Consider the following 16,361-nt stretch of genomic DNA (forward strand, 5'->3'; position numbering starts at 1 on the left):
GTCCTCCTTGCATAATCCAGTCTACACCAGTTCAGGGAACCCCAGGCCCTGCTTTGGTGTGAAACTGGACAAAGGAAATGGGAGTGACCACTCCCCTGTCCATCATCACCACAGGAGGGGTGTCCAGAGCTCCTCCAGAGTATCCCTGGGTTCTGCCATCTTGTTTTCAGGATGGTCAGGGAACTCTGGGAGCATCTGAGTTGCCAGTTCCAGCAGGTGATGTCAGAGACCCCTCCTGATAGGTGCTTACCTGGTTATGTGGCCAATCCACCTGTTAGGGCTATTTAGGGTCTGTCATCTGGGAGTTTCTTCAGATTCAGATTGCAAGATTTCAGCAGGAATCCTCTGCATCCTTTACTTCATCTTCTACTGACAGATCAACCACTGACTGCTCCAGGAACTCTACAAAACTGCATAAAAGAAGCTAAGACGACTTCTGCAACATTGTAACTTCAGCTCCTGCCAGCAACTGCAACGTTTTCAAGGTCATGCATTCTTTGAGGACTGCCTGTCTTCAGCCTGCACCAGAAGAACTGAAGGAATCTCCTGTGGAGTGATGGAGTCACTTCTCTGCTTCAGCAGGCACCTCTCTGCAGTGACTGCCGGTGGCTTTGAGTCACCTCTCCAGACGACAGCCGTGGATCCAGCAACACAGGTGGTGGACTAAAGAGACTCCAGCAGTCCCAACTTCCAGGTGTCAAATCTTTTTGGTGAAGGTAAGAGCTTGCCCTCCGACGCAAGACAGTACCCTTGTGCACTGCATGACTTGCAGTTGCCAAGGCTTGTGTGTGACCTTCCAAGAAGTTCTTCATGCACAGCCCAGATGAGGCTCCAGCACTTCATCCTGCGATGCACAGCTTCCTGAGTGGTTCTCCGACAGAGTGGGAATCCTTTGTGTTGTGCTGCAGGGGCCTCCATTTGCACCTTCTTTGTCCCCGTACTGTGGACTACTGTGTGCGCTGCTTGGTCTTCTGAGGGATCTCTGAGTTGCTGAGAGCACCCTCTGTCTCCCCCTCCTGGGAAGAATCCACCAGCTCCCTTCTGGTCCCGGGTATCACCATTTACCACAAGCTTTGCACTTACCAAAGCTTGTTGGTGGAATCCAGTGACACAAACCAGACTGCATTCATCCCTCTGGTGTAGGACATCTTCTGCACCAACCAGGAAACCGCATTTGTCTTCTTTGGTGCAATACCGACTTTGACTTCTCACGGGTGGTTCCACTTCTGCACCTTCATCCGGGTGAGCAGGGGCTCCTATTCTTCCCGGACTCTTCAGTGCTTCTTGGACTTGGTCCCCTTCTTCCACAGGTCCAGGAATCCATTGTTGGTGTCTTGCAGTCTCTTCTGGTTCTTGCATTATCTTCTGTCACAACTTCTAGTGTTTTTTAGGAAACTTGCTATGATTTACTTGCTGTGATTTACTCCTACTTTCCTGGGCTCTGGGGTTAGGTTTTTTACTTACCTTTGGTGTTTTCTCACACTCCCAGCGCCCCTCTACACACTACACTTGCCTCGGTGGGAAACTGACTTTTACATTCCACCATTTTAGTATATGGTATGTGTTCCCACAGGCCCATGGCAACCTATGGTGATTTTCACTATTTGGACTGTTTTCCTACTGTGTACTTACCTGTTTCTGGTAACTAGTGTATATATTGTAATATACTTTATAGCCATAATAGACTATAAGGGGGTATAGGCCCTCATTCTGACCTTGGCGGGCGGCGGAGGCCGCCCGCCAAAGTCCCGCCGTCAGATTACCGTTCCGCGGTCGAAAGACCGCGGCGGTAATTCTGACTTTCCCGCTGGGCTGGCGGGCGGTCGCCTTCAGACCGCCCGCCAGCCCAGCGGGAAAGAGGCTTCCACGATGAAGCCGGCTCGGAATCGAGCCGGCGGAGTGGAAGCTGTGCGACGGGTGCAGTTGCACCCGTCGCGTATTTCACTGTCTGCGCAGCAGACAGTGAAATACATGTAGGGGCCCTCTTACGGGGGCCCCTGCAATGCCCATGCCAGTGGCATGGGCACTGCAGGGGCCCCCAGGGGCCCCGCGACCCCCCCTACCGCCATCCGGATCCCGGCGGTCGGACCACCGGGATCTGGATGGCGGTAGGGGGGGTCGGAATCCCCGCGGCGGTGCAGCAAGCTGCGCCGCCGTGGAGGATTCAATGGGGCGGCGGTACACTGGCGGGAGCCCGCCAGTGGTGCCGGTCCGACCGCGGCTTTACCGCCGCGGTCGGAATCCCCATTGGAGCACCGCCGGCCTGTCGGCGGTGCTCCCGCGGTCCTCCGCCCTGGCGGTCTTTGACCGCCAGGGTCAGAATGACCACCATAGTCTCCAAAGTATTTTTGGCATTGTGTGAATAAAATGAAGTACCTTTATTTTTGTAACACTAAGGGCCATATTTATACTTTTTGACGCAAAACTGCGCTATCGCAGTTTTGCGCCAAAAAAATTTGCGCCGGCTAACGCCATTCTGAAGCACCATGCGGGCGCCGTATTTATTGAATGGCGTTATCCGGCGCTAACAGACCGGCGCTGCCTGGTGTGCGTGGAAAAAAACCACGTACACCAGGCAGCGCCGGCGTTGGGGAAAATGGCGTTAGGGCGTCTTAAAATGGGGCAAGTCAGGTTGAGGCAAAAAAATCGCCTCCACCCGATTTGCACCATTTTTAATTAGTAAAGACAGGAGTCATGCCCCCTTGCCCAATGGCCATGCCCAGGGGACTTATGTCCCCTGGGCATGGTCATTGGGCATTGTGGCATGTAGGGGGGCACAAATCAGGCACCCCTATGCCAAAAAAATGATACTTACCTGAACTTACCTGAATGTCCCTGGGATGGGTCCCTCCATCCTTGGGTGTCCTCCTGGGGTGGGCAAGGGTGGCAGGGGGGTCCCTGGGGGCATGGGAGGGCAGCTGTGGGCTCATTTTGAGCCCACAGTTCCCTTAACGCCTGCCCTGACCCAGGCGTTAAAAAGAGACGCAAATGCGGGGTTTTTTGCCCCGCCCACTCCCGGGCGTGATTTTTGCCCGGGAGTATAAATACGACGCATTTGCGTCGCAGTCATTTTTTTAGACGGGAACGCCTACCTTGCATCTCATTAACGCAAGGAAGGCGTTCACGTAAAAAAATGACGCTCATTCCTCATACTTTGGCACTAGATGCGTCTAACGCCAAAGTATAAATATGGCATTAGTTTTGCGCCGAAATTGCGTCGAAAAAAATGACGCAAATTTGGCGCAAACAGAGTATAAATATGCCCCTAAGTATTGTCTTTCATGTGTGCAAGTACTGTGTGACTACAGTGGTATCTACTAGTTCAGCCTTGGCTGCTCTGCCTACAGGTACCTCTAGACAGCCTGGCTTCTAGACACTGACTACAGTTCACTAATAAGGGATAACTGGACCTGTTATAAGGTGTAAGTACTTTTGGTCCCCACTACGAACCAGGCCAGCCTCCTACAATGACTTGCATTGTTTGATTGAAGAACATGGTCATTCTTGTCCACTTTGCCCATGCACTTAATGTAATCAAGTATACAGGTGAGCTTGTGGACTTTGGCCATCTGACCCCAAACCATGATAGGGGAAGTGCTCTCATTATTAGTGAGCAGTTACACATCATGTCTATCTGAGAACTTAACTGCAAGCAGTTAGATGAAACTCAACATAGTACTCCGGGATTTCTGGAGCTTCTTGCAAACAAGCTTCTGCAGGAATCTATTGCAGTGACAACAAACTATACTGCAGGCCACACTGCCAGCTTTATAGAGCTCTACTCCTGTAAAAAATTTGGCCATACAAAGGTTACTGTGAATGAGTGTCAGGACAAGCTCCCACACAATCTTCAGGGTTTAGTGTGGAGTCCTTCCCTGTATACACTCTCAAGCTGTACACATAGCCAGTAGAACTGTCACTCTGTATGTTCAGCTTGATGCCATAGTGAGCTCTTTTGCTCGCAATGTACTGCCTGAACAGCAGCTGCCCTTTCTACTGGATCTAGGACTCATCAACTGCTATATTCTTTCCAGGAGCATAGATCTCTGGAAACCTGGCAGACAAATTTTCCACGACAGGCCAAATTTTGAACAATCGTCATGGTCTGGATTGTCCTGGGGGCAATGCAGAAAAATTATTATTGAAATGCAGCATGTGCTGCAATAGCAAAAATAGATGTCTGCTCATGTATGGTGTGAAGATGGAAGTTACCAAAACTGCAGGTAGGTTTCGGCACTAACCCCATTTTGAGCATCATGCCCAAAATTATCTTCAACTCCTCCAGTGAAGTGGAAGTCTGCTGCCTTCATGCTACCTCAGAAATTGTTTGGCATGCAAATTTGTTTGCTGAACAATTTTCTGAATGAAATGAACATCAAAAACGAGATGGACATTGTCAAATGGAAGTTGGCAGAATCAACTTTACATCCAGCGCCACCAGTAAAAGGTGGAATTTGGGGCTGAACTAAGTTGGGGGACTGCCAAAAGAGCACTCTGTCTGTGCGTGTTGCCACATGCACCTTCTCTCTGGGTTGGGCTAACCCGCTGTTGTCCCTCTGCACAGACTGTGCTTGCGAAAGGACAGCACAACTGTCTTTATCATCTCCCTCAGAATCACTGGAAGAGGACTCACCGTATGGGTCTCACCAACTGGTAAATCACTCCTAGATTCCGCTCCATTGTCCTTTCCCTCAGATACTGTCTCAGTATCTGCTGTCTTAGTCTCTGAGTCTTTGGTCCTGCCTCAGTGCTGTCCTCCATAACTGGATTAGGGCTTGTGCAGCAGGAACCCAACTAGACACCATCTCTGCTGCTGGCTAAACTGTCCCTCTAAAACAATAGCCTACGTAGAAGGCAGATGTGTTGTTCGCAAAATTGCTGGTGTGTGTGTGTGTGATGTGCGCAACAGTAAATGTCAGTCACCTTACCTTCCCTTCTTTCCTCAATCAGCAGGTTCTATAAAGACACTAAAATAAAACAAGACACACTATTGCTTCACCTTGCCACATACCCATTATCATAGCCTTCTGTCCTAGTGGCACCGAGTGCAACAATCAATTTTATTGCTCCCTCTCCCATGACCTCCTCATTGGACTCCCACATTACCACCCAGCAAAAGTGCCCTTTACCTCTCCATAGCCCTCCTTGCACATACATTTCATTTGTTTTAAAGCACAGGTAAAGTCAGGCTTTACTAATCCACTCAGCTATTTACATAAAATACCAAACTGTTCATTGTAGCAGGCATATAAACCTTCTGCACTTCTTTATGGCACCAAAACTGCCACCGATCTCTTTCTCTAGCAGCAACTTAATCACAAGAGTTATCTTGACATTTTTATAGCTGCCTGAAAGCTATATATGCCCTCTCTCTCTCTCTCTATATATATATATATATATATATATATATATATATATATATATATATATGTATATATATACATATATATCTATACTACTACTGTGCAAGAATTAATTATACTCTGTTGCCATGCTGTCCTACTGCCTGAATGAAGGAAAGCACCCGCATCTTGAACCCAGGACCACCGGAGTGACTCCAGTAGCTAATTGGTTGACCTTTCGATCAGAGCCTCAGGGACAGAAAAGGTTCCAACTACTTTAACCCAGCACCTGGATTCTGTCTGCTGTGAGTCCTAACCCAAGTGGTGCCACCCAAGCCATGAACCCTTGGAAGTGGGCGTGAAGGTGCTCTGCCAGCCCAGCTGTGATTCTGTGAAGCAGAACTGATGCAGGCCAAGGCATCTCCTCGCATATGCATTGGAAAAGCCACAGCATGATGCATTCCCAATGCCAGACCCCGCTTCGCAGATTGCAGTCTCCTCAGAATCACTGCTATGTGATGCCTCCTCAATGCAGGCCTTTGCATCACAAGCCTCTTGCCAAGAGCATCCTTGAAGTTGCTGCAGGACTTTGCAAGGCAGCCGCTCAGCTCTTTGAAACCACCATGACGTGACACATCCTCCATACAGGACTTTGCATTGTATGACTCTGTATCCCACCCCTGCAGCTCCCTGGAACTGCTGCTGCACAACGCACGCTTGAGGTGGGATCTCACAATGCTCCACAAACTAGGATTTAAGGTACTTCTGCTCAGTTTGCCTATCTTGTTCGCTGTGGCCGGCCCACGCTCCATCATGGTCAGCCTGAACTTGTGAATTTGTCCTGGTAGAGCGCGACCAGATAACCACAGTTGACACCGTTTTTATGTATAAACTTGGAAGTGCAGATCTCCGGTTCTACTGACTGAATTTTTTTTTTTTTTGGTCTCAAACATTTTATTACATTTCACTCTGTTTTTTTAAATTGGTGTGCGATTTTTTTCTTGTGTTGTAAATACTTTACACAATACCTCTAAGATAAGCTGGACTGCTTTTATGCCAAGCTACCATAGCGTAAAGCACAGCTTAATTTGAGGGTTCCTTGTGTTTCACCCGCACAACCAGTAACCCAATTATATTATATATATATACATTCTATTCCCTATAGTCAGAGACCTGCAGTAGCTAAAGGCCATGTCTTTTCCATCATAGCTATCTGGATTCAGTCTATAAGTGAGTCCCTGCTGTGGTGTTTCTGCAGTTCTAGTGGTGATGCTTCACCTGGCCGTTGAGATGAAAGTAGCCCTGCTTGAGCTGCTGGCCTAGTCTAGGCATGTATAGCCCCCAAGGAAGCCTATACAAGTTGCTACAGGAAATTAATTGTATAGTAATTTTACTGGAATCATACTTTCCAGTACAAAATCTTATGGCTAGAAAAATTCCTAAACATTCCACACAAGCAATACACACTCTACAGTGTTGCAAATATGCATTATGTGGAATGATTAGAGAAATGAAAGATTTGAGAAAAATGTTCTGAGAAAGTAAGTTCAGCAGGGCAGGGCTGCATGAGGTGTCATGGTCAGTAAGCCTTGGGTCGTAGCTGCAGTTAAGATTTCTACATTTAGACAAGGCAGAGATCTTTAACCAAAATCATTTTCATAAGCATGGATACCATTTTGGCAAAGGACCACTGAATAGGATTCACTGCTGCAGAAAAGAACATAGCGGGAGAAGCCGCAAAGTCAATCCAACCACTGATGCACCTTTAGCGGCTAGATGAGCAGGTTTCTCTGGCAGTATAGGATTGGGCCACCTGAGCACCTTTAGCAAGACAACCAAGGGTCCAGGACAGGTGGGACACTACTTGAGGGCTCCGGACTCACTCAGTCTGGGTCCAAGTGTGGAATCGTGTTAGTGGGAGCATTTTGTTTCTCTGTAGCTCTGAACATGAGGCCAGCAAACTAGCCCTTGGAGTCACCCTAGTAGTCCTGGGTTCAGGTGAAGATGCATGGCTCAACATCTTGGCTGACCTTTGAGTGTTCAAGGCAGGCTCCAGGCAGCAAAGCAGTCCTTCCAGTTACAGCAAAACAGTTTTGCAGAGTGCTCAGCAAGTCACAACAGGAGGCAGTCCTCTAAAAGTCCCTCTGTACGTCCAGGAGTAAAATGAAGGACTGGTATCTGAGGTCCTATTTTTATACTATGGTGCCCTATTTCTGAAAGGTGGAAGAAGCTTCTAGACAGTGACATTGAAGCGCATGGAATTTCTTGACTCTCTTTCTCGGGCTACACTCTGGCTGCAGACAATGTGGAGGTGATACACTGTTTGTGTGAAGAAAGAGCACTCCATTTTAGTTGTGAGTGGGGATATAAAGAAAATGCTACTAGTAGGCCTTCAGACCTTCTTGTACCACCCACTTAAGTAGTCCCTTAACCATGTTCCAGGTCTGACATTGCAGCCTGACTGCAGTTTTGAACTGCCAATTTGAATTGGCAATATAACCCCCTTGCCAAGCCTTAAACTCCCCTTTTATTAAATGTAAGTCACTTCTAAGAAAGGCCCTAAGTAGCCTACCTTTCCCATAGGATAACATTGACTTGCCTTATTACACTTAATAAATGCTAACGTTTGGCTGGGAACAGGTGAACATTTAATTGGTAATGTTGGATTTGAAGTCACAATTTTGAAAAACACCAGTATTCTAAATTTGTCATTTTCCTGCCATAACTATTCTGTGTTACAGAGTGTCCTAGGTCAAATGATTGGTTGTAGTTGGCTGGTGTACTTTGTTATTATTCCTCCCAGACATCCCTCCAACTAGAGGTATTAGGTGCGCCTGGATGGTCCATCAACTTGCAGGACGGAGAGTGGGGCTCGGCTAATGAATAGGCTGTGTTCTGCCTTCATACAAAGGACTTGTCACACCTGCATTGTTCACGCAGCCATCTTAAAGCCAGGGCAGGGGAGTTAGTAAACTTCAAGCACTTCGAAGGAAATACTCTAGAAACTTCAACTTCAAATAAGGCACCAGGAATAAAAGTAAGACCCTCAAACCCTCTCTTCTTTTTACTTTCTGGAAGGGCTCTCTGGAGACTGTCTGCTACTATATAGTGTTGTGTACTTCAGATGACTGCTTTGCTGCAACTGGAAGGACTGACAACTGAGAGGAGACCAGGACCAACCCTTTCATCTAGCTTCTCAAGGTGCATTGCCATTTGGCCTGACTTCACATTAGCTCCCTCTAAGTTCTTTTCCACAGCAGCAAATCATGTTAAGCACTGTTCCCCTTAGGGGTATCTGGCCTCATGGAACTCTTGTTGACTAAAACCTCCTACATTGCCCCACTGAAGATTTTCCTCCTGGAGAATCGTAGCATTTTAATGCATTTCCAGGTCTGCCACAAATTGTAAATGTGGGAATGCACCAAACATCCATGGGTGGATTTGTGGGAACACCCACGTACCACCCATGGAAATCCTCCCCTGGCATAGTAACGCAAGGCAACGACTTGGGCTGCCTTGTGTTAATTCACATTTACCAGACCACATAGTGTTACTCAAGGAAGCCTTGCGTGGCTTGGAAAATGCCAGTGTAGGTTTTGGGTTACTCTTGCTCCCTCTTGCATGGCACAAGGGGGGCACAAAACCATGATGACTATGCCCCTATGTGTTGTAGACATACTACATGCCATGATCATAAAACTGTATGAAAGTTATGATCATGTAATGAGAAGCTTACAACCTACTTGCTAAGCGCTTCCGGTGCCTGCTTTTGAGGACATTTAGTTACTAATGTTTGGGATAAACTTTTGTGGTAAGCATATTACAAGGGTTAATACATGGGGACTGATTTAGAGTTTGGCTGATATAACGTCTGCCATATTATGATCTCCCCACAATATTATGGATTTGTAATACGATGGCCGGGATATCCGTCATGTTTGTGGTGGAGTAAACCTCTCCGGTAAACTCCAAATAATGTGCATAGTGTTTAGAAATGTTGTAAAGAAAAAAAAGACTAATTGATATGTTAAAGTAGCATTTTAAACATGTAAAGAAGCTATTTCATTTTTGGCATAGTTCTGAACAAAATGCCCAAATTATTTCTGATTTAATTTTTTTCCAATTCCTTTGAATACATAAAAATAACAGCTTTGCAAAAGCTTTATTGCTTGTGTCCCTTTCTGAATTTTCTCCCCCTTGACTCCCACATATGTCCTTTCCTACCACATAGTCAGCATACAATTACCACTTCTAGTAACAGACTTTCTCTGAAGAATGTAGAAAAGTTCTTGTAAGAATTACAGATGCACTAGATTCTAGGCATTCACAGGCCAGATATCTGCTCCATTGTCATACCTATATTTAGCATTGCCGTATAATCAATATTGTAATTGGTAACCAATGTTTCGACAGATGTGAACTAAAGGCTGTAGGATGAATATGAAAACCATGTAAGCATGTTAAGTGCATATCTTAATTATACTATCAATAAGAACATTAACACCTTCAGACATGTTTCAATACTATCATATTCATTATTTGTCAGTCAGCAGAATAAGGTAATCATGGGCAGATATTGGCACCTTCTTTTGATTACAACAATTGAGCCATGTCACTGATTCCTTACCTCCTGGTGACAAAATGATACAGGAGTGCCATGACTAGCACCAACGACACGTGAGTAAGCAGAAATGTCAGTGAAAAAGATTACCGCTCTATCATTACCAAAACTTCAGCAAATGTCACAGACATGTCTACAGTAGAACCCACTGAATATTATTAATGAAGTTTATTGAAACCATGGCAACAGATTCCTAATAATATGACAAGTGAAGAGCAATGATTTGTCAAGACAAATTTATTTAAAAGAGTTTCATCAGAGTCAGAATTTCAGCAGGCCATAACATATCAGATCTATCTATCTATCTATCTATCTATCTATCTATCTATCTATCTATCTATCTATCTATCTATCTATCTATCTATCTAACAAGGGCCGTTACAGTTAGGTTCTGAATTTACTCATACAAAACCTTAGAAATTGAAAACGTTTTCAATTATGCTTGGTGACAGCATCCATAAACTGGGCAACAGATGACATCTATAGTGTAAATGACATATGGTATTTCTACAACAAGTGACCATAACTTGATGTTCTGGTAAAACAGTCATGACGATAACCATCTAGTCAGGAAGTAAGTGTCCTACAGAAGGTCCAGCTGCTGATGATGATGCACCACCTTCCCTCTCTCTTATCATCCTGTGATACATCCTTGTTTGTATGGTTTTCAGGTGTTTCCAAACAGGGGATGTGCCATGTGGATACTTTTTTACTGTACCTCTTGACAGTTTTTTGCTGCATATATTGTATTGTATATATCGGAAGAACTTTATTCTTTCCTGAAGGGATGAGGAAATGTTTTAAAATGTCATAAGAATTGTTTGGAGGTGGTAAGTATTCTTCTTCTTCGTCCTGCTCTTCCCCTCTCTTCCAAATTCAGTAGAAAACGTTCTATTTGAAACTACCTTCTTTTGAAGGAAAGTCAGAAGAAGAATGGAGCTGTGATATGAAAACCAAATAACTGATTTAGGGTGTGTTTTCCAATGTGAATGGATGGAGACATAGGGTTTGATTAAGAACTTGTTTGGGATACTCTGTCACAAACGCATCAGATATCCTGTCCACCATATTACAATCCCTATAGGATATAATGGGATTGTAATACATCAGACAGATATCTGTCATGTTTGTTACAGAGTAAACCACTCTGCCAAGTTCTAAATCACAGTGATAGTGTATCCAATAAAAAATTGTGATTTGGATGTGTTCCTGGAACAGCAGCGGATTTGTGGTGGCATCGTGGTGGATCCACAGAATGACCTCAGAAAAGAGAAAGACTTGCTGTATTGCATTTATAGTACGTTTACATACATTACTTTACATTGATTTGTTATTTATTACTCTTACAATATATAGAATGAGTGTGTTAATAAAATGTATTTATAAACTTGTGAATTGTATATTAATAAATAGAATGTATGGGTGAATTGTAATACAATTTACATTATAAAAATCTGTGAAATTTACTTAATAAAGGTTATAGGGAGGTTACAATTAGGAAACAGAATTACAAAACCTTAAAAATTCACTGAAAAAAAACAAAAGTTAGAGGTACATTATAGTTAGGCTCAGATCTTACACACACAGAACCAGAGAAAATCGGTAGTTATAATTATTGGAGCTAACTATAAACTACTCTCCCGCAATGTACTGCTTATGACCTCACATATTACATCACTAATGACATGGTCAGTGACATCATTAATTGCATCACTGATGACATCACAATGCTATCACTAATGACATCACATGTCATGTCATGAGTGATGTAATATGTGACATCATAAGCAGTGCATTACTAGGGCGTAAGGGTGTTGAGTCCCATGAAAAAACATAAAAAACTCACGAGAAGGCAGCGAAGAATACCCTGATCTGCTAGGTCTGGTGGTGGAGCAAAATAAAAAAAAATAAGTGCTGTGTCCCAGGCTTGTTTTTTTTTAACACCCTCATAGACCAAATTTTTTGTATTATTAAGAGGAAGAGGTGCACATGCCCCCTTCCCCAGGCTAGATTCGGCCCTAGGGACCCCAACCCTGGTGCCCAGACAAAGATAAAAGGAGGGAGTGGCATACATCCCCCCTGGCTGATTGTGGCCCTGGGATCCCACGCCTTGGGGTCCACTCAAAATAACAAAGGGGAGGAGGCATCATGACCCTCCTCCCAGAGCCATTAATGGTCCTGAGGACCCCACCCCCAAAGGACTCCTCATGCTATGTCCCAGGGAGCCCACCTAATGGACACAGCAGTTTCCCGCTCACTCTAACCTGGTCAGGGAAACCTGTGCTTGTACTCACTTGGCAGGAACACTTTCAAAGCTTCTGCCAAGCGAGAGCAAACATGAAGTTGGCTTCCAGCTGGCAGGAGCTTTAAAACCACCTGGAAGAGAACTTTAGATCTGTTTCCCTGCCCTCAGTTATGTCTTGTTTGGTGTAATTCCATTCAACTGTATTGATGGTGCTAACTAGACCATCCACCTCATCTTCTTCACAGAAACCTTTGGGGTGATCTGCTAAGTGGGGGCTGAGAAAAAGGGGAGTCCCAAAACACAATTTCCACATGTAATTTCCACTGGGGTTTTTGAACTGTGCTACCATCAATACATGTGTATTTCTTAAAGGATCAGTAGTTTGCTGAGCTAAAAAAATCAGGTAACAACAGACACCTGTTTTATAATTATAATTAAACAGTAGTCATTCAGTTATATATGCCTAGGTTTTCAAAGTTCTTATATCAATATTTTCAATGGTAGTGTAATTATTAGAATATTAGAATTTGGTCAATATTAGGTCAAAATGGATGCACAAAGATTGATTAGTGAGAGAAATAGATCTTGCAGGGAGACTGGCATTGTATAGATGGGACAAGACAGGCAGATTACTTTGATGAGTGTCTTTATATTCAAAAGATTTGTCAATGTTTAGTATTAGATGGAAGATGAGATTATTCTGTGATGTATTTTGGTGTATCAATAAGGTGGTTTTGTCAGGCAAACCATTAAATATTTCTCAGCTAGAACATGAAAAATGTGTACCTAGATAAGTTTCAGAGGGATAGTAAGGCTGCAGAAGCAAACTCAACACATTATGACAGTAGCTTCCAAGTGTTCCTATGGAAGAGAACCAGAAATGAGCATTTTAGAAATGAGTTTCAAATAGTAAGACATTACATATAGAAATGCATGCCCAAAGATACCTCTGGTAGAGTCACATATATTGTTGAGAAGGGATCCGTGTTCCATTGCAATTTTCCTTCCTAATTCCCTCATCATATAACCAACGTACATTGATTATTTTGAGATGGTGGTTGCTGATGTGGTACATTATTGGGGACCAGCCTTTATTTTTTCCCTTCAAAACTTTACAGAGAAAGGAAAACACAGGAACAATGTTACAAAGGGAGACAGCAGAAACCTGCAAGAGAAGCCCAAAGGAGCAGGGAGTGTCTGTCAGTCAATTAAAGAGGCAATATAAAGATTCCAAACTACAGTGACTTGCATACGATTTCTACTTAAATTTATACCTGCTAAAGATGAGTAGGGGTTTGCCTGTGTTTGTTGTATAATATAAACATAGGCTATTTTTATTTGCAATGCAAAGACTAAGCTTTGATAAATTTCTAAACACCATATGAGCTTCCTCATGTACATCACTTTCATCTCTTACGAAGTGTAAATGGAGCAGAAAATATGCTCAATGTCCAAAATGCTTATTAAAGATTAGAAATTAAAAAAATGGTATCGCCTATTCATGGATATTGGTTACATATTTACCATCAGATGCCCAGATATTCCTACGGATCTGCTGATAAATTTGATATCCTTTGGTTATCATGCGATATCTACCTTGCTATAGGCCCCATTGCTGAGGATGTAATATATGATTCAAATTATTTGTTTCTTTTTTTATTACACAACAAGCTTTAAAGTGATGTCCCTTTTCTAACACCACTGGAAAGTGAGCAAGGCTGCACATATAAATAGACAGGTCACTGCATTTTGATCTCTGGCTATGACTTATTTTACCACAGCACAGGAATGTAGTGTACAACCCATGTACATCATATAATACAATGACATCAATGTATTTTTTTCTGGTGACTTTAGATTTGGTATAACAGCCGTCAGGGAGTATTATCATGCGTGGAATCAAATAATATTATAGATGGTGCACAGGCTAGTTTGTGAGCATGTAATTTTAGAGGAAATTAAAATTAATGTGTGACTCAGCAATGGCTGCCTTACTTTCCACAAGACAGATCATAATGCAAAAGGGATCAGTATTTTGATCTCCGGTTTTGACTTACATGTGTTTCCAGTGGATACTACATTTGGGATTGTTTAATGTAACTAATGAGATGACTCACACATAATAGTCACTCCGAAACGAAATGTCTCAATCACATTTTGCTCAATGTTGGTATTTACCGATCAATGGCGAACTTATGAAATAAATCTTCCCGATTCGAGTACTTTGGCCAATATTATGAATAAATATTTGACACAGATTGCAATATCATAAAAGCTCATATTAGCTAATATAAGATTCCTTAAGAAAAGCTTTAGGATTGTTTGCAGTGGGGAAAACAGGAACTTCTGCAAAAGTGGATTGGGTTGCCACAGGAGTTTTTACCCCATTGTATATAGAAGAGCCAGGAGTTCTCCAGGCCTAATAGTTTGTGCTAAGTATAAATGTGTCATCTTCAAACCCTATCCTTAGAACACTTTCTGGACCAGGGGAGATCAGAAAAGGGATGGACCTGTAGTCTGTGAATGGAGAGAAGGCCTGATAGATTGGACCTTCTTCCTCTTGTAAACATGACAAAGAGATATACTCTAAGGGTTAATTGGCAAACATCCTGTGTGACTGCAGTAACACAACACACTGCAAGAGGTCTTTTCCCTGAATGGATTGGACATTGCTGTTGTCCTCCTTTTGATATCCTGAGAGTGTCTAAATGCCTTTCTCTAAGGTTCTGGGGACCTTAGAGGACAGGTAGGAAACCTTTAAAGCTTTTTTCCAGTGCTTCAGAGATTCAGCTGGATCTACAGTGAAAATATCCAATCAGCAGTTCCACAGCAGTAGAATGAATTTTAGGTTGGTCTTGTGCAGAGATTTCAGTGCTTCCAAAAATACCAACAACTTTTCATTCTGCAGTAGGGCTTCGAACATTTTCAACAACAAACATCTAAAGCTCCAGAGCAATGAGCAATACCAGGATCAACCATTGTTTCTACTGCAGCTACAATGTCAGTGGCACCCTGTCTGGGAAACATTCTTCTTCTCAAGAAGTGGCACTGTTCTATTCTGCATTGGGACTTAGAAGAAATGTTGACACTTTTCTTCAAAAATGTGAGACAGTTCCTTTCTGAAGTTGATGATAGAAACCTTTTCCATTTTATTTTACTTCTAGACTTTCAACTTCACCAATCAACTAGGCTCTACCACAGTTGGGCTTGATTTGCACTTATGTCCTTGTCCACTGTGACCACTGGCTAGATGGCACTTTTCACTTTCTGATACTATTAGACCTCACAGCCTTAGGGTGGTCATCCCCCAACTTGTTGCCTGCCTCCATCCATTTTTCTGACTTCATTTTTTGCTATTTTAGGACTGTGCACTTTACCATTGCTGTCCGCTGCTAAAGAGTTTGTGCTCTTTCACCTAAATATGGTAACATTGGCCTAACCCTGATTGGCATATTTAATTTACTTATAAGTCCTGAGTAAAGTACAATACAAGTGCCCATGGCCTGTAAATTAAGTACTACTGGTGAGTCTTCAGCACCCATTGCGCATCCACTTATGTATGTATGTATGTAGGTATGTATGTATAGTGTATTTGTAAAGCGTGTTCCGGCCTGAGGGCATCGAAGCGCTAACTAGGGTGAGGTTGTGCCGGCTCTGGAAGAGACTCAGGATTCGGGCTTATCGCGGGAAGAGCCAGGTCTTAACCCGTTTCCTGAAAGCAAGGTAATTATGTTCTCTCCTCAGCTCCAACGGGAGTGAATTCCAAACCTGAGCAGCTGCGATAGTAAATGCTTTGTCACCCCACTTCACCTTTTTGGTGCTGGGGACTTGAATTTGATGAGTGCTGGCAGAACGCAGCAGCCTTTTAGGTCTGTACCACTGTAATTTAGCCGTCAAATACTTAGGTCCAATCCCGTGTGCGGCTTTGTGGGTAATACAGAGGGCTTTAAAAGAAATCCATTGGGCTACTGGAAGCCAGTGTAAACTTTCAAGGCTCTTCTTAGCAGAGGCCGATCGTGGCAGGTTCAGTAATAATCTAGCAGCAGTGTTCTGCATCAGCTGCAGTTTATTCAGTGATCCTTTGTCCAGATTGAGCAAAAGCACATTCCCATAGTCCAATCTGGAAATGACCAAGGCCAGAGTAGCAGTAATT

This window comes from Pleurodeles waltl, chromosome 3_1 (assembly GCF_031143425.1).
Source record: "Pleurodeles waltl isolate 20211129_DDA chromosome 3_1, aPleWal1.hap1.20221129, whole genome shotgun sequence".
Lineage (NCBI taxonomy): Eukaryota > Metazoa > Chordata > Amphibia > Caudata > Salamandridae > Pleurodeles > Pleurodeles waltl.